The following is a 25239-nucleotide window of genomic DNA, read 5'->3' on the forward strand; positions in this document are numbered from 1 at the left end:
AAGGATTCTCACTGAATGGCTGCACTCATGCAAGTGCCACTTTGCAGCTATAAGGACTGATAGAAAAGACTCATAGAAGCATTTCTAAATTTTCAAGAGGTTATCAAACAGAAAAACAAACAAACAAACAAAAACCATTAGAGGGTAGGTGATAGGTGTAGAGCAGACAACATTTCATTGAGAAGTTACTGACCCAAAGAGCAGGAAAGACTTCTTAAATGGTTTTATTTTATTGTTCTTATTTCCTCAAAAACAAAACAGAACACACAAAGAACAGGCATTAACCATCTAGAGACAAGTAGAAAAAATGTGAACATTACAACATTTTTAAAATGCAGACAAAAATACAGGAGCTTCTAGGGCAATACATCTGAACTCTCTCTATAAATGGACAGTGAAACTTTCATAGGACTTGAATTATTATTTACTTTGTGCAAAATCCGCCTTGCTGCTGGGACAATCACTAGCCTTTTAAGCACAGCAGCATGGCTGAAATTTGTGAAAATCTCTTAAAGAACAAAGGAAAATATGGAACTGAGAAGTTCTGATTTGGGGAGAATTCCTTTAAGAGCAGTAGCTTACCTTTACATAGTGATAGAAGTACTGAATAATAACAAAATTTTAAACGACTTCCTATTAACTCCTGAATGCAGTATAGATCAGATTCACTCTTCCTAGCATGGCATAATGCAAAAAAGTACCTGCAAGAGGGAATTCATCACACTGAAAAATAACACTGCCATCTGTGCTCCCTCAGGGCTTCAGCTTTCATTTGATGCCAGAGGCCCCATGACAGCCTTGCTGGCAGAGGTTGTCTAGTGGAGGTGATGAATGAATACATTTCCCAGCTTCCTGTGCTAAACTCTGTCTGCAGCCCCCAGATGGGTGTATCTCCAGGTTGTGCCAGCTGCTGCTGACTGCTATGTCCACCTCCAGCTGAGACTACACCTTCCAGCAGCTCTCCTACTTGGTTCACCCAGCTGGTACTTCACATCCTACATTTCCCTCTGCTACTTAACTCTACAGCAGAGGTGATATTAACAGACTACAGAGACTCATCCAATGTTTCTCCAGAGATTGCAACCCATAATTCACCAGTCCTTGATATAAACCAAGAGCAGTACATGAGTCAAATCATAACCTAATTCATGTGTTCCATATAATAAATGTGCCAGGCACAAAGGTGGTAGCCAGTAGCTCATAGATTTGAATACCAGCTTTGATGTCTTGGAACTTCCAGAGGTTTTGGAAGTGGCTTCCAAGTGAGTACCCATGGAAGCTGGATACCTATGTTTAGACATATAAAAAATCCTATTTAATTCTCTGTAATGAAGGACTTCTGCAAAAAGCTAGAGGCCAAAAGTCAAGGCCAAAAGCACAAGTGAATGCCAGAAGTTTGCAGAGTTTGGCATGAAAATCCATGTGCAACAGTCCTCGCCTTATTCTTTCTTCCTCAGTTTCCCTGTCTATAAAATACAGATCCTGAATGAAGCTTGTAGTACCACTATTTATTTTTTTATTTATTTTATTTTTTTTTTAAAACAGGGAATATTTTCCTATTATCCACATATCCACAGCAAAAGTTAGTATTATTGGTTTTGCCATTAGCTCCCAGGCTGATTTAACTGCAGCATTGAACACTTCACCTTGGACTCTCAGATCAGATCTCTACATTTAAACATTCATTTTCCACCTCTGGTGACTGAACGAGTAGACTGATTTCAGCATAGAAGGTTGCCAGTCCTTAGACAGGTTGCAGGACCAGCTCACATACCCACTGAGTATTGTTTGGACAAGCAAATAAAATAGCATTATTTCACATTCATATTGTGTTTAGTTTAGTAAAGCCTAAATGCAGTCTTCCTCTTTAAACCATAACTCTATTTCCGTATTAAAGTTAACACTTCAGAAACAGTGTTCTCATCCAGTATGAACACTTCATAATTACACTTTTCTAAAAACCTATAATAAACTTTATTTAAGCAAGTGCTTCCCATTTTATTGCCAACCCCAAACATTGTTCATTTGCAAGCACAAAGTGTCCTCTTGACACGATAATGAAAGTGCATTCATACATGTCAGCTGGAGCAATTATGTACTTCAGATGAATAGGCAACAAGTATTATTCAGTCTTTTCTGCTGACATTTCTCAAACATGACATGCATATTAAAATTAGCATTTAAGGTGTGAAGAGTTCACTAACTGCAAATTCCCAAAGCTCTCAGAATTTGGACAAGAAAGAGAACACGCAAAGTGTGTTTGTGTTTTTCTTTTTAAACAGGGCATCTCTTTTATAACCTATTCAGACATCTGCTTTTGCTCAGTTACCTCTCCAATACCGCATATAGGAAGAAACAAAGAAAGAATCAGAAAAGGGCCCTGAGCCAGTATAAAGATATACCAGAGTGTCAAGTTGGTCTCAGTCTACTGGGCACACAATATGAATCTACTTTCCTTTCTATTGAGCAATCTGTATTTACTGAGCAACCAAACCTGATCTTCAGCAAAGTACATTGTCTGGGATTGTAGCCCCTGCAATGCAGGCTTGGATAGGAACTCCTGGATGTCTCTGGGGAGCATACTTCATCGCACTCCTTGGAGAACAGTTTGTTGGTATAATGCTGATCTACCAGAAGATCTAAGAAAGAAATAAAAATACTTTGGAACTGGACTTTAAAGGACCCTTTTATTCCTTCCACTCCTGAGATGCTTCTGGGGATGAAACATATATATGAAACATCCCCAGAAGAGTCCCAGAAGGAAACTTTGAAATTTGGGTGGTTTGTTTCCTTTCAATTAGCTTTTCATTCCTTTTTTTTTTTTTTCCTGTTTCACCAACCCTCAAGAAAAAAGTCAAAGTGAATAGAAAATGAGTGTTTCCTTGAACAACAGCAAAAAAAGAAAATAAAAAACAAATAAAATAAAATGAAATAAAATAATAAAATAAATAAAACCCAGCAAGTAGAACCCCAGCTGGAATGCTTTAGCTGGAACTTACAGATGCAGCATCTGTTGCCCCAGGACCCTGTTTTCCCACTTGGCAGTTGACTAATGGTACCTTTGACTTTCTCTTTCACAGATCTACTACAAGGATCACCCATCATCTACAAAGCACTAGGAAAACCTGAGGTGAGACGTATAGGAAAATTGCCGGTCTTCTATTCAGTGCACATTGTATGACATATGAGGTTGTGTTTGCTACCAAAATGTATTCTCACAGGACAGAACAGAATAGCAGGCAGTAGATCTTAGAAATACTTATCTCTGCTTCATCTTCACCATCCTCTAGACCCAAACAAAACAAAGTAACCCAACAAATTTCAGTGTCTTGCTTACAATGTCTAGAATACCACTGTGAATTAAGAACTGGTTTATCTTCATTTCAAGAAGCAAAGAAACGGGGATTCATTTTGTAACAGGTCCTGATAACAAGTTCAACCATTATCCATTACAGACCTGCTATTGTACATGCATCTTCAAGAAGCATAAGACAGTCCAAATTTGTGGTACAGGGTTAGTAAAACATCGTATGGATATAGCAGTTGAGGCTCAAAAGCATTAGAAGAAACAAAAGCTTAAAATAATTCACACAGAACTGTGTTATGGCAATAATAGCTGGTTGAATGAAAGCAAGGTAAGAAATCTGAGGTGACAAAGAAAAGATAATAAACCAGATACAAAAGTCATTACTCTGGTAAATCTACATATATACCAACAGAAGCACAAAGGATATATAAGCAGCCAGGCTTAGTCATAAACTACAGCCCTGCTCTACCACACAGACTGACTTCTGATACTTCCTGCACTGAAGTAATCCCATACACATGCAGCAGGTTTAATGCTTCCTAGACCCCCGTGGTTTTAGGACATGTGTGGAAATATCCTAGAGAAGCTGCTGCTCCTAAATCAACTCATGTGGTAGAGTCCTTCTGCCTGCCCTCTTTTTTTCTGAGGTAACTTGGGAGCAACCAGAAAGTGAACGCAAAGGTCCAGGTCAAAGAACATTTTTTTACCTCAAAGACAGCAAGCTTCAGTATTGACGTAACTTTTTCTTTCTGCTTCAGTTTTAAGTGGAACCAAACTTTGCAAATTGCCATTAACATTGCAGGTTAAAATGCAAAAAAAAAAAAAAAAAAAAAAAAAAGCTTAAAATTCAATGCTTTCTTTCCTCTATGGAAACTCCAGAGACACAAGCAATGGTTTATTGGAAATAAGTCATTAAGCCAAACATCTAAGGACAGAAATAATCTACAAAACTTCTGACTTTTTATGAGCTCATTTACAAGATTTGACTTTGGAGCAATATTATAGACTTTTTAGTGTTGTCTACAATTACTGTCTTCATCAAAATCATTGTGAGAAGCAAAAGAATTAGAAAAAGCACAAGAAAGACACCCCCCCCCCCCAAACCACGAAATATAAACCACCACACACACCACCACCCTGCGTAAAATAATTACGTATATGTCAGGGAATTGACCTTACCTTTCCAATTCTATAATATCCTAAGTTTTTCAAGTACAAATGGAAGGAAAAAAGTGATAGAGCAAATTGGAGGGATACAAAAAGAAATGTCACTGATTTCACAGTATAGATATTACAAGTCTGTAGGTCAGATATTATATATGAAATTTAGACTGATCCAATAGAAACTTCTTGATAGATGTTACACGAGGCACAACAGAGATGGGTAATTTACTTCCAGTATGTCCTACTTTGAAGAAAGGAGCTCTACTTGATCTTGAAGACAAATGATTGCACTGGTAGGTATAGAACTATTATAGCTTATTAGAAAAATGCTGGCTTAGGGTAGCAGAATTGGGGAAAGTATATATGGCTCAAGAGAATTTAAAATAAATAATAAAAAATATATCTTTAATATTTATATGTATTTGTATTTCATTTGAAAAATATTTTTAAAATTAAATTAGTAATAATAAAAAATACAAAGCGATACAAAACTGAGATACTTTGCCAGAAATAGGCCAAGACTAAAATATGTAACTATACATGTACTTAAAGTCACCAATGTAATACTGTAGAATATACTAGAATGAAGTATTATTTGTCTGAGCTACAAGGCCATTGGGTACCTACACTTTATGTGTGCCCACATGAAAAACAGATCACAGGTATCCACTAGCAGTGATTTGTTGTTGTCTTTCCACACCACACACTGCTGGATAGCAAAGTGTACCTATTACAACACATATATAAAAAAATAATGGCTCCCTGAGTGTATTTATTTACATCCACTGCAAATGAACTGTAGGTTTGTCACAACACTACCTGTACCTCACTATCACTGTACCTATTCTCAGCTATCAGCCAGAATAATTTTTTTAAGTTGTTAGAAACACACTCAGATCTGGCTTAGCCACTGCATCATCCAAACACTCCATGGAAGAAAAGCTTTTAATGGAGTTTTACAAAAGACAAAAAGCAAGTACCAAAATAAATGAAAGCTCAGTCTGCATGTATTGTTTTGTTTTCTACTTCCAAGTAAATATTTGTGCTACTACAGAATGGCTTGTCTATAAGCCAAATTCCCCTGTTTATCAATAGGTCAGCTCTCTGTACACCAAGCCACAACGCAGTGTTCCCTGGTGCAGTCTTTCAGGTGACCTTAACCTGATGTGGAGATGGCATGCATAGAACAGAGAATTTTATCTCCTTGAGAGCTCAGTGCTTGAACTGTTTACAAAAAGCAGTCTCATGGCACTTCCAAATGATACTGCACTTAATAGGTTTGTGATCGGAATCATTTTTCACTAGGGACATAGATTTCTTCTTAGTTTTTTGACTTTTGTTATGCTAGAGACTCCTGACGATGTTGTCTTTTCAATTAAGGTTGTTGTATTTTAAAACATATTTCTTACCTGGCCAACTTACCCGTAGATGTACAGTCATGTTTGTGGAGAGGAAATCTTAAGTTTTTGCCAGTATATTCTTATTTAATTTTAATGTCTAAACATGAGAGTATGCTGATAGAAAATAACATCATGTATTTACAGGCATAAAATAACATAAAATTAGATACACTAATATAACAGCAAATTTGAGTGTTATCTTCTCCCATACAGGTGAACACTACAAGATCCAGCAAGTCTTAAGCTTTATATACTACAAGAGTCATCAATTCAAAGCACATCAGAACCTAAAATTATTGTTTGTAATATAACTCAAGGATTCCTGCTCATGCACTATGTAGTATATCTTCAGTGAAACCTGTGAATCTAGGACATTCCAGAATGCCATGCACATGCAGCACAGGTAAACGACAGGGTTATCTCACTTCACCACAAGAATAAGAGCTTTGCTGCATGTACTCACACCATAGTGGATGGTAGGTCTGCAGGACATGCTCAGAGCACACCAACTACTTACCAAGAAAAATAGAAGACATTTGAGCTTGACAGCTCCAAGGTTTCCAGAATTTCCCTAACCTATAGCCACAGAAAAACAGTATAGACTGGGCTGAGAGATTATCAGGAACCCTGGACAAATATTGTATTACTAAAAATCCCCTTTTGGCATAATTTCTCGCAAAGATAACTTGTCTAGGAAAGCCAGCAGAACACTAGCCTGACAAGGCCTGTCTGTTAGAACTAATGAATAAGATGAACACAAGACAATTGAAAACATAGTACAAATAATTAAAAAAATCAAACTACTGCATGCAGTTCTGCCATTAACATCAAAAGCACACAACATAAAGACAGTTCCCATTAAAGAAATCAGAGCTGTTATGCAGTTCTCCAAAGATGGGCCATGTGAATGAGGTAGAGCAGAAGGTCCTTTCTCTGAGAAGCTAAGTTGCAATAGAGCACAATAAATAAATAAATAAATAAATAGTGATCTATGCATCCATAGAGTTATTCAGATCAGTCAAAACTTAAGATTTCTTCACAGAAATTGAATGAGTGCAGTCAATGATTTTGTTAAGCAGAGTAATTCCTGTATAAGTGTCATGTCTGTTAACTTAAGATATTCATGTTTTCAGCTGAGGCTGTGACGTAAACTAGGGGAGAGAATACAAGGAATTGATACCTTACAACTGCATTAATACAATTAAATTGAATTAATAATGTGAAAGCATACAAAGCTTTCATTCTAAAATTCAGAAGAGAAGAAATAGCTACAGCTTCTCTTAGAATTTTTATTAACCCTATTTCATTCTTAACATCATTTCTTTACATTTCATCAAATGGTATAAAATGCAGATAAAAGCAGACGGACCTTTCCAATAATCCAGCTAGCCCTGAGCTGCAGTATTTTACAAAGATTTGTCCCTGAAGAAATCCTTAGCTTTTCTTTCCCCCGCCCTGTTTTTCAAAATCCTTTATGCTCAGCTCAGTAAAAGGCAAAGGATCACTGATCAGAGCAAACACTGCTGTAGTTGTATGGAAGATGTTGATGGTAAAATATGGTTCACTTGTTGAAGTATATTGAGATGGGACAGCAGGAAATGAGAAATGTTCCACCTGTCTGTTTCTTGAATCACTTGGCTCTTCACAAAGCTTTCTTCATGACTTCTTTATTATGTTGTTCTTTTTGCCTTTGTATTCCCCAGTGGAGAGACATTTCTAGGTTCATTTCAGTAAAGTCAAAATAATTGAATCAAAACCAAGAACAAAGTATTACAAGAGCTGTGTCTTGACAAAATTATTATTAGAGTAATTGGTAAGAATTTGTAGATTTCCCAGTAGGCCCCTCAAATTCAAAAACCAAACACAAGGCATATAGAAAAATACACACCATAATATTGATACTTTCTTCACCTTTCCCAGTCACTCACCCTTATCATATATAAATCTACACAGAATGGACTGGAATAGATGCTTATTGTTTAACATTGTTACCAAATCAATTATTCTACCCTAAAACCTGTCTTCAACCACTGTAAATCAGAAATGATTCCACTAAAAGCAGCAGTACCACACTCCTGCAAAACTGAGAAAGGAGAAACAGGATTTCTGCCTTGAAAAAGTTAAGGCATGCATATACAATGCTTAAATTGCATTCTTTCATATATATAGCTTTTACAAAAGTTAATGGAAGTCCATTTTCAGATCTGTTGGTAAAATGTAATGTAGAACACCTTTTACACAATTGCTTGATGTACACTGACAAACTGTGGGTCTTGGAAATGACATGAGTAAACTCATTGCCAGTTTCAACAGCTACAAAGAAACAGAGTAATATTTAATGATATCTGTGCACTTGATTATATTTACTTTTAAAACCTATAATCCAATTCAAGATGGAAAAGATCCCAATTCGCAACATCTTGTTGAAAATAGCAAAAGGTTTAAACAAGATTCCCTATTTAATTTAGTGTCATATATCAGAAGCCTTGTAGGAATTTCTTCGACATGCTCTAGTACTGACAACGTAAGTTTGTTATATCAAACAAATTTGTTATACAGGGTCAAAATTTACTAGGTTAGCAGTCTAAATTTAGGATATTGGCCTGTAGCAGATTTTAGTTAAAACAAATGTGCAATACAATTCTATTTTTCCAAGAAAATCATGGATGAATAGTCCAAAACATATGTAATTCACAATCTATCGAAGGATTGTTTTTAGCCGCCTAGTACCGTATTTCTAAGACAGCCCTCAAATTTGCCCTTCAAGGACTGGGAAAGGCACTATGTTTTCAAAGAAATTTACTCACAATATTTGAAATGAATATTAATATGTTATTTCTAAATTTGAAGGAGGGATACAATTTTCATTTAACTATTTTTCTGCATAACGACAGTTTAATTTGTAGTTTATTGTTGTGGTTTAACCCACTCAGAAGCTAAACACCACACAGCCGTTCGCTTGCCCTCCCCCATTCCTCTCTGGGATGGGGGAGAGAAATGAGAAAACTGAAGCCTGTGGGTTGAGATAGAGACAGTTTATTAAGACAGGAAAAAAAAAATAAATATATATATATATAATAATAAATAAGTAAATAAATAAATAGTGCTACTAATAATAATATGTATGAAACAAGTGATGCACAATGCAATTGCTCACCACCTGCTGACCAATGCCTATCCCCGACCAGCCGGTGCCCACACCCTGGCTAGCCACCCCTAAATATTGTTTAGCATGATGTCAGATGGCATGGAATACCCCTGTGGCCAGTTTGGGTCAGCTGTCCTGGGTCTTTGCCCTCCCAGATCCTGCTGCACCCCCAGCCTGCCCACTGACAGGACAGAGCAAGAAGCTGAAACATCCTTGGCTTGGTGTAAGCAAGCAAGCAAGCAAGCAACAAGCAAAACATCAGCATGTTATCAGCACTCTTCTAATCCTAATCCGAAACATAGCACCCTACCAGCTACTAGGAGGGTAATTAACTCTATCCTAACTGAAACCAGGACACTTATGCATGTAGTTTTATTCATTTTATCCACTAAATGCCATTTCATATGCAGATTGAAACAGAACAGTCTTTTGAAATACATGTAGTTTATATAGGGGTGTAACAACAGTCTGACTACTTGGCTTTAGCAGCCTAAATAATAACACATGCCTAGGCAAGCTGTACAACCTACTGGCAGAGTGATAATTTATGCCTACTCTATTCTTTCGTGTCATGTTCTGGGACCTCTACAGTATACAGTGCTTTATAGCACATTTTAAAAGGTAAAAAAAGGTAATAAAAATGCATAAAGGAAAAAGGGAAAAAATGCTGGCAATATTTATGAAAATTGATCACATGGATAACAGATATTCCCAGTAGATTCATTGTTAAGGGAATGGATTCTGTAATTATGGGAGATTCTCACTCTAGGCTTTCAAAAGGACTATTTAGGCATTAGTATGGTGCTACTATGAAAAGTTCAAACTCAGTCTTAAAATAGATAAAGAAATATATTCCCTATACAAATAGAAAGAGATTGAGATTATCATACCATTCATAGATGAAAGAAGATCTGACATACTAGATTGTCTGCAATGTTAACTACTCACTTTCAAGCAAGAGAAACTTAATCCAGAACTGAAACAGTGTCTTAAAGTATTGTATGACCTACCCTAAAAGAGCAAATTAAAATAGACGGAAAAAAGAAAAAAGAAAAAAAGAAGAAAAAAGCAACTCTCTGTAAATACATTATTGGGACCAAAGAAAAGGAAGGGAAATTCCAGGGAAGAACTATTTGAATTATAAAACAATAATACCAGTGTAAGTAGCTTTATGTTGGACGTGCTCAAGAGTTACAGGGGAATAATTGTACTTCCAGCCCCATACCATATACAACCCACATCTTCCTCCCAGTTCATGAGCAATGAAAGACACAAATAATAAATTGTTATTATTTTTATGTAATTAAATTGAGGAATAAATTTAACTTAACATAATGCTGATTTGAACGATAAAAAGCCCATGATGGTGATACTCATATTAAATAAAAAAATAAAGTGTGTCAAGCTCTCCTTTTTAGTTCAGTTTATATTTATTTGTTTGCACATAAACGTATAAACAGAGATATGGTTGCAAAGAGGAAAGTTTAAACTGAAGAACATGAGAACTGTTGCTCCATATAATTGGTTTATCACAAATGTATGTTTATCCTAAATGTGACTCCAAAAATGGGGAGTTTAAGCTTCTTAATTACAGCCCTTTCACCACTCAGAATTCAAAGCTTTGTTTCTTTAATTTTAAGCTGACTGTAAATGTATCATCTGGAGACTGAACTCTCTGCTTTGGGGCTTATTGAATTCTGACACTTCCTTTCTCATAGCAATACAGCATTCATGGCACATCTTGACTTCACTCCTTCTTTTTAGTTATAAAATGGCATTCAGCATTGCCTTTTGCAAACTATAATTATAACAAACTTTCTAGCCCCTTGGCTGACAAGCAACATTACAGGTCTGTCAGGTTTCTGTTGATAATATCTTACTCTACAATGCCATATGAAAAACTGTCCTTTGAGGATCAGAAGTGTACAATATGCACTGCTTCAATGTGTGAAGATAAGATTAAACTACAAGGAAGGCAATTAAATGCTTAGATCATATTAATAAAAGCATTTCCTGTGTTTACCCTGGTGTTATCATTGCCTACAACATTGAGCAGCATATTTGTTTTGCTGACTAAAACAAGACCTGAAAACTCAAAAAGGGATTAAGGAACTGTTTTTCAAAGAATGAAGCCCAAACTACTATTTTTAACCTTGAGTAATGAAAAATTTCACATTTAAGAGACAAGGAGAACAGTTAATCTGTCTACAAACATATCAGCATAGATTAATCTCATTTGAACCTCGTGGTTTCCAATAAAATCTGCAACCTCACTTTGTATTGTATATGTATTAATGGTTTATTATTTATCTTCATTAAATCATATTAACTTATTTATACAAATCTTATTTATTTATCTCCCTTTGGCCACTCCACCCTATAATTAACCAACAGAGACACTGTGTGATGGAATCAGAACCTCTCCATGCTTAGTAATTTTGTTTAGTGCTAACCAAATTAAAATTTATATAATATCATTGCCCAGAGGACACAGCCAGAAATGGTGCTATACTTCACCTGGCACTGCTCAAATGTAGAGACTGTTAAGGCTCCTGCTTTTAAGATTCAAGGAATCAATCTTTGTGACCTCTAATACCTGTGATTTTAGTCATGTAAATTCCAAAGCAACAGTGGCAAGAAATTAGCTGGAACTCTCTTGACTTAATTAAAAGTTTGAAGATTTTTGATTTAGTAGCCATGGGCATGTTGCCTAGTAATATTTCAGAAAAGAAATGAGAGACTCTGGAAAAAGGCAGTTCAACATACTGGGGATAAAACTATACAAAGGAGCTGCAGAAACCTGAAAGGCTTACATACTGTTGCACAGAGCTAACCAACTGTAACTTTATCATATGCAAAGACAGCATGACAAACGAGAAATATCTTCAAATACTCCACGTGTTAAAGCAGAGAAGGCAGAGAAGGCATTTGCTCTCAATAGCAGGACAGACTCTGCAGCTAAGTCTGTGCTGGTCTTTCCAGCATAGCACTTCTGTTTCTGAGCATCAGTCACAGTACTGAAAAAAGCTGATGATTTACAGAAAGGTGGCCTGTCTCAAGGAAACAAAGACCTATCTGTTTTCCATATTTTTTCCCACAGTGATTAGCACAACAAACCTTGTTACTTATTGTGGTGCAAATAATACCACGAATAATTAATAACCACAACAGATGTGTTTAGGAAATATTTAAGCCTGTAAATTAATCTCTAAGGGAAGTGTAGTCCACTGTTTGAGATATTGAAAGGTACCCTGCAAAAAAGACAAGATGTTCTGTTGGGAATAGGTCTATATTTACAGGAACATCAATTAGATTATCTATTAAGGCTGTTTCACGTCCAGTAGATAAATCAATTCACATGAAAGATAAAAATGAGAATTTTACTAAATCTTAGAGTGCTTTATAAGTGTTTCTGCTGAACTATTAATACCATCTTAAAGCAAAAACACTTTTGGGGGAGGGTTGGTTTTTGTGTGTGTGTGTGTCTTTGCTTTTAGTAATAGAAAATGGAATACATATTCAAAAGACTATACAAAATTTCTTTTTATTATGTAGAATGAGGTAAGGGGAAGAAAAATGATTACAGGCCAAAACATCCTGGAATGCAATATGTAGTTTTGCCAGACACTTAAAACCAAGTTATTACATACATATAAGTACAATTGTTTTCAATGTGATATAAAAAGAAGCACGATATTGTTACAGAAATGCCTAAATATTAAAACCTCAATCTTACAAGAAAGAATTCCTATATGTTATTAGAAATATATATATATATATATATAAACACAATATACTGTTCCTTTATCACACAATGAAATTAAAGCTTCAACATTGTAAGCAGTTGGCATACTTACTAGGAAGTTTGTAACATTTTAAAGTCAGAGTTCTGCCCATCTTGCAGGTTTTCTACACTTAATGCAAGCTGTATTTTTTTTTCCTCTTTTGTTCCCTAGAATCATAGAGAAGTGTTTCCCAAGTAGTTACCTGCTGACAAACAATTACATCCAATTGTGTAATAGCAGAAACCTGGAAGACTATTCCTGCATAAAAAGCAAGATTTTAAATTGTTGCTTTTGCTGCAAGATTTTTAAAATATTGCACATAAATCCATATATACAATTACAGCCACAGTGTGGCCATATGATAACTTGATTAAAACTTTGATTAAAGGAATTAAAACAATCAAACTTTAAGTGAGAGAGACTGAATAGGATACCTTCATCACATTCCCATTTCCATATGTCAGGTGCCAGAGCTCTGCCAAGGCCATGTAGTGCTCTAACACACCAACCACATCCCCATTAAAATTAGCATAGAATGGTTTGGGTTGGAAGGGACCTTAAGTATCATCCAGTTCCACACACACAAGCCTGCCATGGGCAGGGACACCTTCCACTAGACCAGCTTGCTCAAGGTCCCATCCAACCTCATGCTGAACATTTCCAGGGATGGGGCATCCACAGCTTCTCTGGGCAACCTATGTCAGTGTCTCACCACTCTGATAGTAAAGAACTTTTTCCTAAAATCTAATCTAAACCTCCCTCTTTTAGTTAAAAAACATTACCCCTTGCCCTATTGCTATACACTCTGGTAAAGTGTCTCTCCTTATCTTTTTTGTATGCCCACTTTAAGTTTTGCAAGGCCACAATAAGGTCACCTTAGAGACTTTTGTAGGCTAATAAACACCAGTTCCCTCAACCTGTCTTCGCAGGAGATGTGTTCCCCAAATCTCTTAACCTATAACACAGAGAAGAAACCTTCATGAGCTTGGAAAGCCAATGGACACTACAGAATGTGTAACTGCTAATGTGCTTACATACTCTTGTTGCAGAATTTACTTGCAAAACTAGATTTTCAGAGTTTTCCAACAAAACAGGACTGTACACTATGCCTACTGAAGAAACACTGTAAGTTCAGCCTACTCTGCCAACTAAGCTCACATTCTGAAACTTTAAGTGCCTCAAAAATTGAACTTGGCAAATATAATTCCTTAGGTTTGTCACATGCAAAGGAGAGCTATAATGTACACCAACCTACACCAACAGTTGATGTGGCTGTTCAATTTCTGGTAGTGACTTTAACTTGCTTTGTTACAGGTATTAGATTAAAGAGAGATCTCTGATGCAGAAATTCTAGGGCTCTTTTGTGTAGTTATACAACAGTCACTATTGGAGATAAGCCTGACATGGATTATTACAGAAAACTGAGAAAGCAGCCCTACTTTTCTTCTGCCACAAGCTCTGTTTAATCTCTACCCTCTCTGCTGAAATTGAAGGAAGATATTTCAAATATTTAAGACACTTAACTTGATTCTCACAGTTAATCCAAGACCCAATTTATAAACATTCCTCAGATGAGCTAGTAGTGATGGTCCAGATACATGGCAGGAAACAATCTGTGTCTCCAAACAAACAGGAAAATTAGGGCTTCTCAAGTGAAGTTGGGACCTAGAAGACTTGTGCTTAGCATGAACATCAGCATGACTGCACTGCACAGATCTCATTGCATGGATCATATACCGCCCACTGGATTAATCAAGAAAATTGAAATTGTGATGGTTGCACTTTAGTATCTCACATTAAAAAATAATATATTTTTTTTTTTTTTAAAAAAGGAAAGAAAGGAAACATGAGGACTATGAGAACTATCATGAGCAACTCCAGCAGGCTGCAAGAGCTTACTCAAAGGGAAAGGTCACGTGGGAATGAGAAACTGCTTCCAAAAGAATCTAGAAAATAGGGTTAGCCAAAAGTTTGCATGTCCAGTGATGCAGTCATGAAGCCCATGCAAGTCAAAGCTGTTTAAGCAGCTACATATCCTGGACACATCCTGTGATGATGTTTGAGCAGTCATTAAAAAAATAATTAAACAGTACAGTAGTACATCAATCTATAAAGCATCAATGAACACTCTATATTAGCACTTTTTTTCTGTGATATCTAAAAATCAGTTTCAGGAGCAGAAAGAGGTCACTGCCTGGGAATTATTGTTGAGAGCAAGGCTGTTTCTTGCAGTTTGCTCAGGAAGCCTAAATACTTACAGAAGATTAACTGTGGAAAGAAAATTAAAATCTAAATATTTGTATCATTCAAACAGAAGCCAGAAGTCTTATACTTTCCTTTGAAGCTCAACAAGCCCTTAACCATGTTTCCTGGTTTCTGTAATGCTTTTAAAAAGATTCACTGCTACTTTCAGCTATGTTTTTTATTTAAAGGGAGTAATTCAGAGTCTTCCAGTTTTCATTTGAATATTAACTTTGAAATGAAAATTGATCATAGAGCTTGTAAGGCTGACAAGATTAGGTTTCCTGAAAATTATTGTGTATTCATGGCTTCTCTCACTTCCTGTTAACTTAAGTTGTCTATTCAAGTTCAGAGGAAGGAGGTTAAAAAATAATCTCCATTGGCTCTCCCCAGTATTTAAGTGTCATTTAAGAATGTCTGATTGGAATGACTGTAACTGAGATTAGTCCACTATTGACAAGAAATAAAATGAAAAGGGCAAGTTGTTCAGGAATATAAAGGAGACGTGCCAGAAAGTATTTTCCTTGTTTGTACACAGAGCAGCACAGACTCTCCTAGGCACTGATGTAGCAAATCTGTGAGAATTACTATACCAAACAATAATTTTTAGATCAATTCTGCTCTCATTCACAACCTACATTTAAGATGAGGGTTTGTTCCATTGCTTTTAAAATTGTTTTCTTTATAAATTTTAGGAGTGGCTGCACATGCAAGCCTCTCATAAGGAAAGATCTGTATGAGTAATTCCAGTCACCAACTTGGAAGTTTCCTCCCAAGATGAAATAAGAAACACATCAAAACACATCATGTAACATATGACTACATTTATATACCATAGAGCCTGAACAAATAAGTTGTTAATTTTGTTAATTTTTCTCTTGCTTCCATTTTTTGTGGGGAGGCAAATGTTCTGTCAGCCATTATCTTGAGAAAAATTGTAATTGATGGGTTCATTTTCATTTATGCCTAAGGAATTTTTACATTATTGTAAAATGGAAAATATTAGATAATTAACATTGGTGATAAAACAGCATTCATACCGATTATCCTGTTCCACATATATGCTTACTTGTCAACATTGCAATAGCTTTAACTGCAAATAGACATCGTTCATTAGCCAACCAGACTACTCAATGAGAAAAACACAGACATTTTAGCTGTTATTTGGAGGATGAGAAGAGCATAATTATCATTTAAATAGGCAGTTTTACTTTTCTTATCCACTTGGATCCTCCCCACCCCACTCAACCCTGACTGCTCCCCATGTATTTGTTTCCAATATTTGGGCCAAGGAAACAATATTGCTCACAATAGCAATGAAACTGAATTCTCCCAATGCACTGTCAATCCAGAACTGCCATAGTATTTTGTAAAGATACAAAATAAAATATATTAATTTCCACTTTTAGAACAAAGGAAACAAGCACCAAGAGAAGAAATTTTGCCAGATGGCTAACAGTGTATATCCTGAGCTACTGGACAAATCTTACTAAAGAGGGCTGAAGGAAGGAGAAGATACTCCGCCCAGGTATACATACAAATGAAACCTTTCCTACACATCTCATGTGTGCCTAAAGCAGAATAGGGAGATGGGGTATCTCTACTGCACTGTTCCTTCTGCCTTGATCCTGGTTACTAATGTCAAAGCAAAAAAAAAATAAATCTATAGAGCTCCCTATGATCCTTTTGTGCGCATACTTTCTGGTGGTACAGCCTTTTCACCAATAAGATAGGTGACAAATAAAGGGAATCTTTTGGCAGAGAAGCTGACAAAGGATTTCCATCTTTAGTACCTGTTTCTATGGGATCTCCCCCAGACAGATGAATGCTGCCTGTTTTTGACAGCATTTCCTTTATTGTAGGATCCCCTTCAGATATTAGGAGTCTGAGCTGACTCCAGTGACCTGGATAGTCCCAACAGAAGCTGAGTCAGTCTCCTAAACACAAAACAGTTTTGCCCCTGTGCATCTAGTCCTAGGCCCTCAACATGTTCAGTTTAATGACAGAATTATATTCCAAGCTATCAAGCATTTGTGTTCACTCAGGCTAGAGTTTCAGCCTGCTCTATCTATCACCGGTGTTATTTCCCTGGATGGTTGTTTCATATTTTATTAGAAATGACAGCTCTATTATTAATAAGAAAAAAAAATTATAGCATGAAAGAAAAATACAGCTATGAGCTTCAAGATCCAGCTGCTGAAGGATGTGAAAGTTTTATCTGGTGACACATAGGAAACGGCTGGATCTGTAAAATATTTTCTACTTGAATGGTTTATTAAAACTGACACTGGTACAACAATTACTACCAATTATTTTGTCAAGAGTATCGATTCCATTCAAAGTGAGAAAGTTAGTAGCAAAAAACTTACCTAGAACTTAAAAGTAGCTAAAGACCACTTTACTAGGGGGTCACTTGGGTGTTCAAGAAATTGATAAGGATACATGAAATTTTTTCTCTCCGGATTACTATCTCAAACTCATCCCTGATACTAATCACAGAAATAAACAGTAACGTATTTTATTGTAGCTTATGTGAAATTAGTTCATAGGTCAGGACCTCTAGTGCTCATATGTCCTTATCAAAATTCAGCAATTTATGTGCTACTTATCAGCAGATTCTAATAATTACTTCTCAATAAAAAAAAAAAAATGTAATCCCTTGTTGAAATGCAATGGGATAAGGTAGAAGTGCACTTTATTTTATCATTATTAGCTTTTCTTTTTATTGGCATAAAAAGAGATTTGCAATATGTTGTTAGGACACTTACCTCAAACATAACCATAACTTGTCCTGTATGTTTAATGCTCACCCTTTAGTCCAAGATTCTCCAATCAAAATGGTGTAGAAAATCAGAGATCCTCAGCAGAATGAATGTGGTGAGCATCTTTGGAACATCATTGACTTTCTAATACCTCCTTCCCATACCCAGTACAGATACACAGTTACCCCTCATCTGCACTCTGCAGAAGAATTAATCTTACGATTCAGTTTTCAACAGAATTTCCCAGGCTGGGATGTCTGATCCTAACATCTAATGATGTATATATGCATACTACCTAGTATATGTAAACTACCTAGGATGTATTAGATCTCTATGCTAGTGGTGACCTGTCTGTTTGCATTAGCTCCAACAAACGATGGTACATCAGACTCTGAATAAATGCCTGGAAGCAACAGACAAATTAGAAGAGTTCTCCATGTTTTGCTTGGAAAAAAATATCTGTGCAGAAATGAGGATGTCCAGCAAAAATTAGGAAATAGCAAGCCTATCACACAGCAAACTTACTTTCATAACAAAATGGGCATAATGATCCATACCAAATAGTGACAGACTTTCAGAAGGGTTCAGAATTCATCTTCATAATTCAGAAGAGTGTGTTCACATGAGCTATATTAGATTAACTATAGCAATAAAGCCATAGTAATAGAGGAATGCCAATACACTAGTTTACATGTATCTAGTTAGCTCACAAGTAAGCTGTCCTAATGAGTGAGAAAGTACCATTTAAATGTGACAATTAAGATGTTATTTCATATCTTGCCTTTGTCTTACCTCAGAGAAGGCTAACACAAGAGAAGTAACTTAAAAATAAATCACAGCAATTTTAACCTGGGTGATGACATATTTTGAGTTATTCCATTTTTATTCCATTTTTTATAGCAATGGTTTGTCATTGACATGTCTAGCTAGTATAGGTGTATATTTCCATTTTAACTTTCTCAATTGTTTCCTAGATGTGAAGACAATAGAGAGTAATCAGCCAACCTTACAAACTACATGATTTTCATTAAATTTTACCTAGGCTTTTTCCATTTCTTTGAATACACTATTATTGATTTCAGGCCTTCTGATAATACAAGGACTGCACTGAGGTAAAACACTTTTTTTACCATAAACGGTCTAATGAACAGTGAACCAAAAGATTAGTAATTACATGATCCCCTGGCTAATAAAGCCTTTGGTGCCAGAAGTTACATTCCATGCTTGGGTGAAGAGTGTTAAGTCTATTAGAGTCTCAGATGCCTTCTACATGAACCATCAGGGCCCAAAATAAATATCATAAATATCAAAAGCTACTGATCTTGTGTATTAACAGTACACAAAGGGGGGTGGGGGGAAGAGAGAGAGACACGACAAATAATTACCTTATATTGATATACTGAAACTTGAAGAAATAAATTTTGACAACTCTCATTCACAGAATTTAAAGGCAAAATAAATCACTAGGTCACGCATGCTGATCTCCATGTATATATTTCAGACAATTAAATAAGCCAAATAACTAGTATGTGATTAAAACAAGATTTTAAGAGTTACCTTGGAAATTTCAGTGGAGAATCCACCATGCCCCAGAGCTCCAGCTGCTTGGTCCAATTGCTAATATCCCCCTCCCCCTTATATATTTTACATTTAGCATCTAATCTAAATCTGTCTAGTTTCAGCTCTCAAATGTTACACCATTTTATGCTGGATTAAAACAATTTTGCACTCAGAGGAATAATATATTGTAACCAAATTATCTCAAGATGAAACTCTCTAATGGTATAGCATGTTCTCCATTCCTCAAATTGTTTTAACTGTTGAGAAAAATACATGTACTCTACAATAGCCTTTGATTACTACCAGCACTGAGCACATCTACTGATATTGTTGTCACTAATGCTGTTTGCAGAAAGTCATTCTATTTGTCTCTTTAGCTAAAAACAGTCACAATGGAACATGATTGAATTATCTCCATCCTGACAAAGACAGGAAGCCAAAGTTTATATTATATACATATGCCTCTGAATTACATATGCACTACACAAGAGATTTGGTTATTTGAGCATTTGATTACATCTACATGCGCACATAATTTTGCATGCAGCAAATAGGAATGTCTGTGTTCCTCCACTGCTACAGACTAGCTGAAGCCAGTTTCACCAAGTTAAATAAGAAAGATGGTACTTGATCAGGAGCAACAAAAATAATAAGTAAGCTACAGCTAAGAAAAACCACAGAGGAGTAAGGGAAGTGCTGGAGAGATGGAAACAACCAAATCAAGTGGAGGAAAAAAAAAAAAAAAAAGGCAAGAAAGTAAAAAAAAAAGCTGCTCAACAGTTTTAAGGACAGAGCTTTAGAAGGACATTAAATTAGACCACAGACTCGTTAGCATTCAACAGTTTTGCTTGCTCTTGGGAATGTCCTCAAGACTCAAGATCAAGCAAACAAGATTCCACAGGCACACAATCAAAGCAGAGGCACTTGCCTTGACCACAAAGCATCCTCCATGAGTGGCATACTAACATTTTACAATGCCTCTAACACCAAACAAAAATGTAATTTAACTGTTCCAGACTGCACTTTCATAAATATCATCTGAAAATTCTCATGAAAGCAGATGAGAAAAAATGGAAACTTATTTCAAAGCAGAAAATCAGAACATGAAAAGTGTGTCATTATAAAATATAAACTAGATCAGGTTTCATTCACATAGGCCAAGTTTAGAAAGCCTTACAAAGTCAACTGGCATCCTAGACAAACAGAATTAAATTCTAGGATACAGGACACCTGGGATCAGGCCACTGGCACAGCTTGAAAAATGTAAACGTTCTGAATTAGTAATTTCCATCACTTAGAACATCCTCCAGCCCATTTAAAACACCTCTCCACCAAAAGAAGGTGCAAACAAAATAAATAGTAGGTATTAAAGTAACAGATAGCCTTAGGTGTAACATGAAAATGCAACAGTCAAACATAATCATACTTCTCAAAGAAACAAACACATCCTCAGAAAACTGAGAAAAAGTTAACACTTGATTAGCACATCCAAAATTTCAAAACTTGCCCCAACGCATACTTTTCAAGTGAATAATCTGCAAAAGCAAGCCACTGGTACTCAGTGCAAGAACTGATAGGGCAGCAAGCCTATCCATTCTTTTAGTGATGTCTGCATTTCCTTCTTCCCTTCATGTCAAACCCTGCATTTATATCACAACAGTCCTTAACTGCGCAGTTTGATGCTTCCCAAACAATAAATACTATCTAGCTCTGCAAACATCTACATTCCTATTCATCACAACAGAAACATTTTTATAATGGGGCAAGTGGATATTTGGAGTTGGAGGAGAGGATGACAATGCAGCTTGTAAACTAGTTGGGGTCTTTCCTAGGATTCCTTAAACCTGCAGCATAATTAATGCACATGGCTTTATCTTAGATTTTAATTGCACTTGGAACTCTTCCTCCATCCTGTTAAAATGAGACTTCTAAAGTAGAGGGCAGAAGAACTTACAGCTGATTCAATATCTGATTAACTATTCTCCCAGAGGGTTCAGTTAGGAGCACTTCCAAGATATTCTTGTGCACATGAGGATTTCTCAGGCCAGAAAGTTGAATGTAAAAAGTGGTATGTTCTCATGCTTCAACCCCTAATTTAGTTTGCATATGAATGCTAGTTGTCCATTTGGAATTTTAAAGTAACAATCTAGGGGCTAAGGTACGCAGAAGAAATTGAGAACACCAACTCCTTTAGATCAGGATTTCAAAAGTATTTTAAAAAGCCTGCAGCGAACAATCAAACCACATGGGCATTTGGTAAAAAGCACAATTAGACCAAATTGCCCATGTGCATCAGTCTTAGGAAATACTACAAATACTGTGTGTGCCAGACATCCTGGAGCAGCCTCTGTCTTTGACCGGCCTTGCAGTCTTTCTGGAGAATACAAACCACCAAGTATTTAGAAGCATTCATCAACCTTAAATGTCTTGTTTACTCAGCACATCCTATAACTAGTTTCCAAAAGTACCAAACCTTATCTTTGACCAACAGCAGAAGGATTGCCTGTGACAGTGATTACAAACCCTCTCTGACCTTCCTCTGTTCCCTCAAACGTACTGTGTTCTTCAGTGCTACCTGAAATGACATTCTTCTGGGAGAAGTCCAAAGATTTTTTGCCAAACATTAAGGCTTGGTCTACATAGATGTTTTACTGTAAGAAGTTTTATTAGGAATATGATTCCTTGGGATGTGAACAGAAATGTTCTTTACGGTGTTATCAGAAAAAACTGAGGGCATTATTTCAAGTTTGCATATGAACAACAACTTGCTAATTTACTTCAGGTTAGGCCTGTCACTTTATTCAAATGGGTTAAAGTGCCAGCATCTGCTAAATTTACATTAGTGGAAGTGCATTATGGAGCACAATCAGGCAGAAATCTACAGACAGTTTTGAAAACGCAGTAGAGGGCTGTGATGATCACCCAGGTACAATAACTTTTTTATACATATAAATTTTTACCCATATAACAGTAGAAGGTTTGAGCCAATGAAACCAACACTGATTACAGCAGATTAAGGCCCTTTCCTTACCTGTGTTATGAAGATAACAGTATCCATCAGCTTCAGGTAGATCTAAATAAAGATGCATGTCTGTAGTTTGGTTGAAATGTAACTTCTGCACATCCTGCCATGATGGTTTAAAAATGTAACCAATTGACGCTGTAGTGTCATTTCTATGCCATCTCATTTTTACTGTGACTTCTCAGCTGGTGCTACCCACTTGCCATAGTGGAGGGTATAGACTCCCACCCCACACTTTGCAGCATATAACCTCACACAGCAAGGCTCCTGCCCTCATGTCTTTCCAGAAGTACCTGCTATAGGACCTTGACAGTACTGAGTTTAAATACTGCCCTGATGAGAACTGTTGGATTGGATGAGTTGTTGATATTATTTGGAGAACAAGATGAATTTGCAACAGTACATTGAAATTTAAGCTTAATAAATAAAACAGTAATTGTGTGCCTGTAATTTCACTGATTACAGCTCACAGCTCTCCAAATTATAGTTTACAGAGATGGTATCCTGAATTTTTAATCTCTGTGTTTCTAAGCATCCATTCACATGAAATCTCCCTCCAAAGTAGAATATGAATCTCTCAGTACTGGTTTTATATAGCCTGAGAGAAGTTGTCCCATAATTTGAAAGTAAAAAAAAAAAAAAAAATATTTTTCACTAAGAGACGTGTTCTTACAGTAGATCACTATGTGAGAAGTTCAGAGTGCCAGTTTCAGCCTGTCAGAACTATATCCTGTACTACTGTCTTGGACTTGGGTCAATCTCATGAATCGGATTAGTAAGTGTCATACAACAGTATCTGGTGCCGTGCAACAACATCAATTTAGTAACAGAATTGTCTAATCCTGAATTAAGAAGAAAACTGGAGAAGTAATTTGTTGTGCATTTTGCCACATCAATAATGGAGTTAAAACACAGCCAAGGAATCCAAACTTGTATTTCATTATTCAAGCATCAAATATAATACACTTCTAGATTTAATACTTATTATTGATACATCTACTATTCTTCTATAAGTCCACATGCTCTGTAAAGAGACAAGGCAGACTGATTATTCAATGTTTCATTCATCACATTACAACATGGAATCAGTTCAAGAAGCTTGGAGGTTATTGTGAGGAATGTTTTAACAATTCCAATTCGTGTCCATGAATTCGTGTCCATAAAGAACAATTCTGTTTGAATCCTGTCTGCCTCTGGGCCCTGCACTGGCAATTTAGTTCTTGAACCACAGATGCAGTGTGTCCCAGTCTCCCCCTCATTCCAGTCAATTTATCACGTCTTCAGAAAACACTCCTTAAATTTATGAACCTGTTTGCTTTTGTTATTCCTGACTTCTAGTTCTAACAGTTACAGTTTTTTTTCTGTCTTCTTCGAGATTGATTTAACACTGCTATAGATGTTATGTAGATGACTGTAAATAGCTGGGAAAGAATGTTTTAATTGCTCGTGAGTCGTCAACCTGTTTGGGAGTTTCAGAACAACTGATAATAACTGGTGACTGCTGGTGACTGTTATGAGATCCTTGGTATCTGGCCAGGGGGGGCCAAGAGATTAAGAGGAAGAAAAAAGAAGCTGAAGGACGGTTGGGAGACAAGACCTGTGGAGAGTGTACAGAGAGTGTTCCATAAACTTGGAATAGTGCTGAGTAAGTACAAAGGGTGAGAGGAAGACTACGAGCCTTCAGCATGAAAGACCCCTAGAGACCCCCAGAGGAGACTGATGCGCATGCTCCAGTAGGAGGGAATGGACCCCGGAAGCTAATTATAATAATCTATTTTTTTAGAAGTAGTAATGAATATGTATTAGTCTAGGTGCATAAAAATCAGCTGCTTGGTGTAACTGGTGTGCGTCCTGGTGGAGCGGAGACTCCCGGTGCACCCAGCGCTGTTTGCTTACCTCTATTCCTTTATATTCTTTTAATAAATCCTATTTTTTTTTTAATCCTAATTTGAATCCTGAGCCATTTATAACATTATGAATACCTTGCTAGAAATTCCATGACTCTTAAAATAATAATTTTTTTTTTTATTAATTTAAATAACTATCTTGAATACAGATTTTACCCAGATTTTCTCCTAAACCTAAACCCACATTGCTACTGAAAGTTGTGGTTGTGTCCCCTACAACTTATTTTGCCCCATACTGTTCCTTCTTTTCTCCCATGAGGAAGAGAAGAAAAAAAAATAACCTTATAACTTAGAAATAATCAACTTCCTCCCACCTCCTCAAGATCCTAAACTGAGCTGCTTGCAGTGCCTCAAGAAGGGTAACACTTCAGTAAGCACCTTTCTGACATTTTTTGTTTGTTTGTTTTTCCAGGCAATTCTCTTAACAGTTTCTATAGAATGTTATGGATTGCCACCAAGCATTTAACTACCATAGTGACCTTTTCTCCACTGGAAAAATAAAGTATTAAAACTACCAAGAAAAAAAAATAGTTTATAGTGATAGACCGATTGTATTTGCAGAGCAAGTTATCTCCGTTTAATGAGTTCTTAGTGTTAGACTCAAACTATCGTCTTTCTGAGATGACACATGGATAGACACAAAAATTAAAAGTTTATTCCACCCAACATGAAACAGGTATACTACACAGTCTTCAAGACCACACTCATTTCACAGTTGTATGGTCAGATACCCAACATGGTCATATACACCAATTTACAATGGAGTACACTGGTCACAGGAAGAGGGTGCTTTCTTACAGGTACAGAGTCCTCCATTTTGGCTTCAGGCAGCCAGTTGCATCTTCAGACTCATCACCTAGTTGAAGGCCTTCTGAAGATTAGCAAATGCCCTTTTACAAGGTACATAACCTAAAACTTCTTCAACATCTTCTCTTTCAGAAGA

General features: G+C 36.4%; 1 long non-coding RNA gene across 1 annotated transcript; it reads right to left on the reverse strand.

Annotated features, from left to right (window-relative positions):
* Positions 1 to 208: 208 nt before the first annotated feature.
* On the reverse strand, positions 209 to 25168 carry LOC137863253 (uncharacterized). The gene is made up of 2 exons (XR_011100777.1): positions 25095 to 25168; positions 209 to 2639 (listed from the first exon to the last, which is right to left on the reverse strand). It is a non-coding gene; the product is annotated as an uncharacterized lncRNA (long non-coding RNA).
* Between the last annotated feature and the right edge of the window lie 71 nt (positions 25169 to 25239).

The sequence above is a fragment of the Anas acuta genome, chromosome 12 (genome assembly GCF_963932015.1).
Source record: "Anas acuta chromosome 12, bAnaAcu1.1, whole genome shotgun sequence".
Classification (NCBI taxonomy): Eukaryota; Metazoa; Chordata; class Aves; order Anseriformes; family Anatidae; genus Anas; species Anas acuta.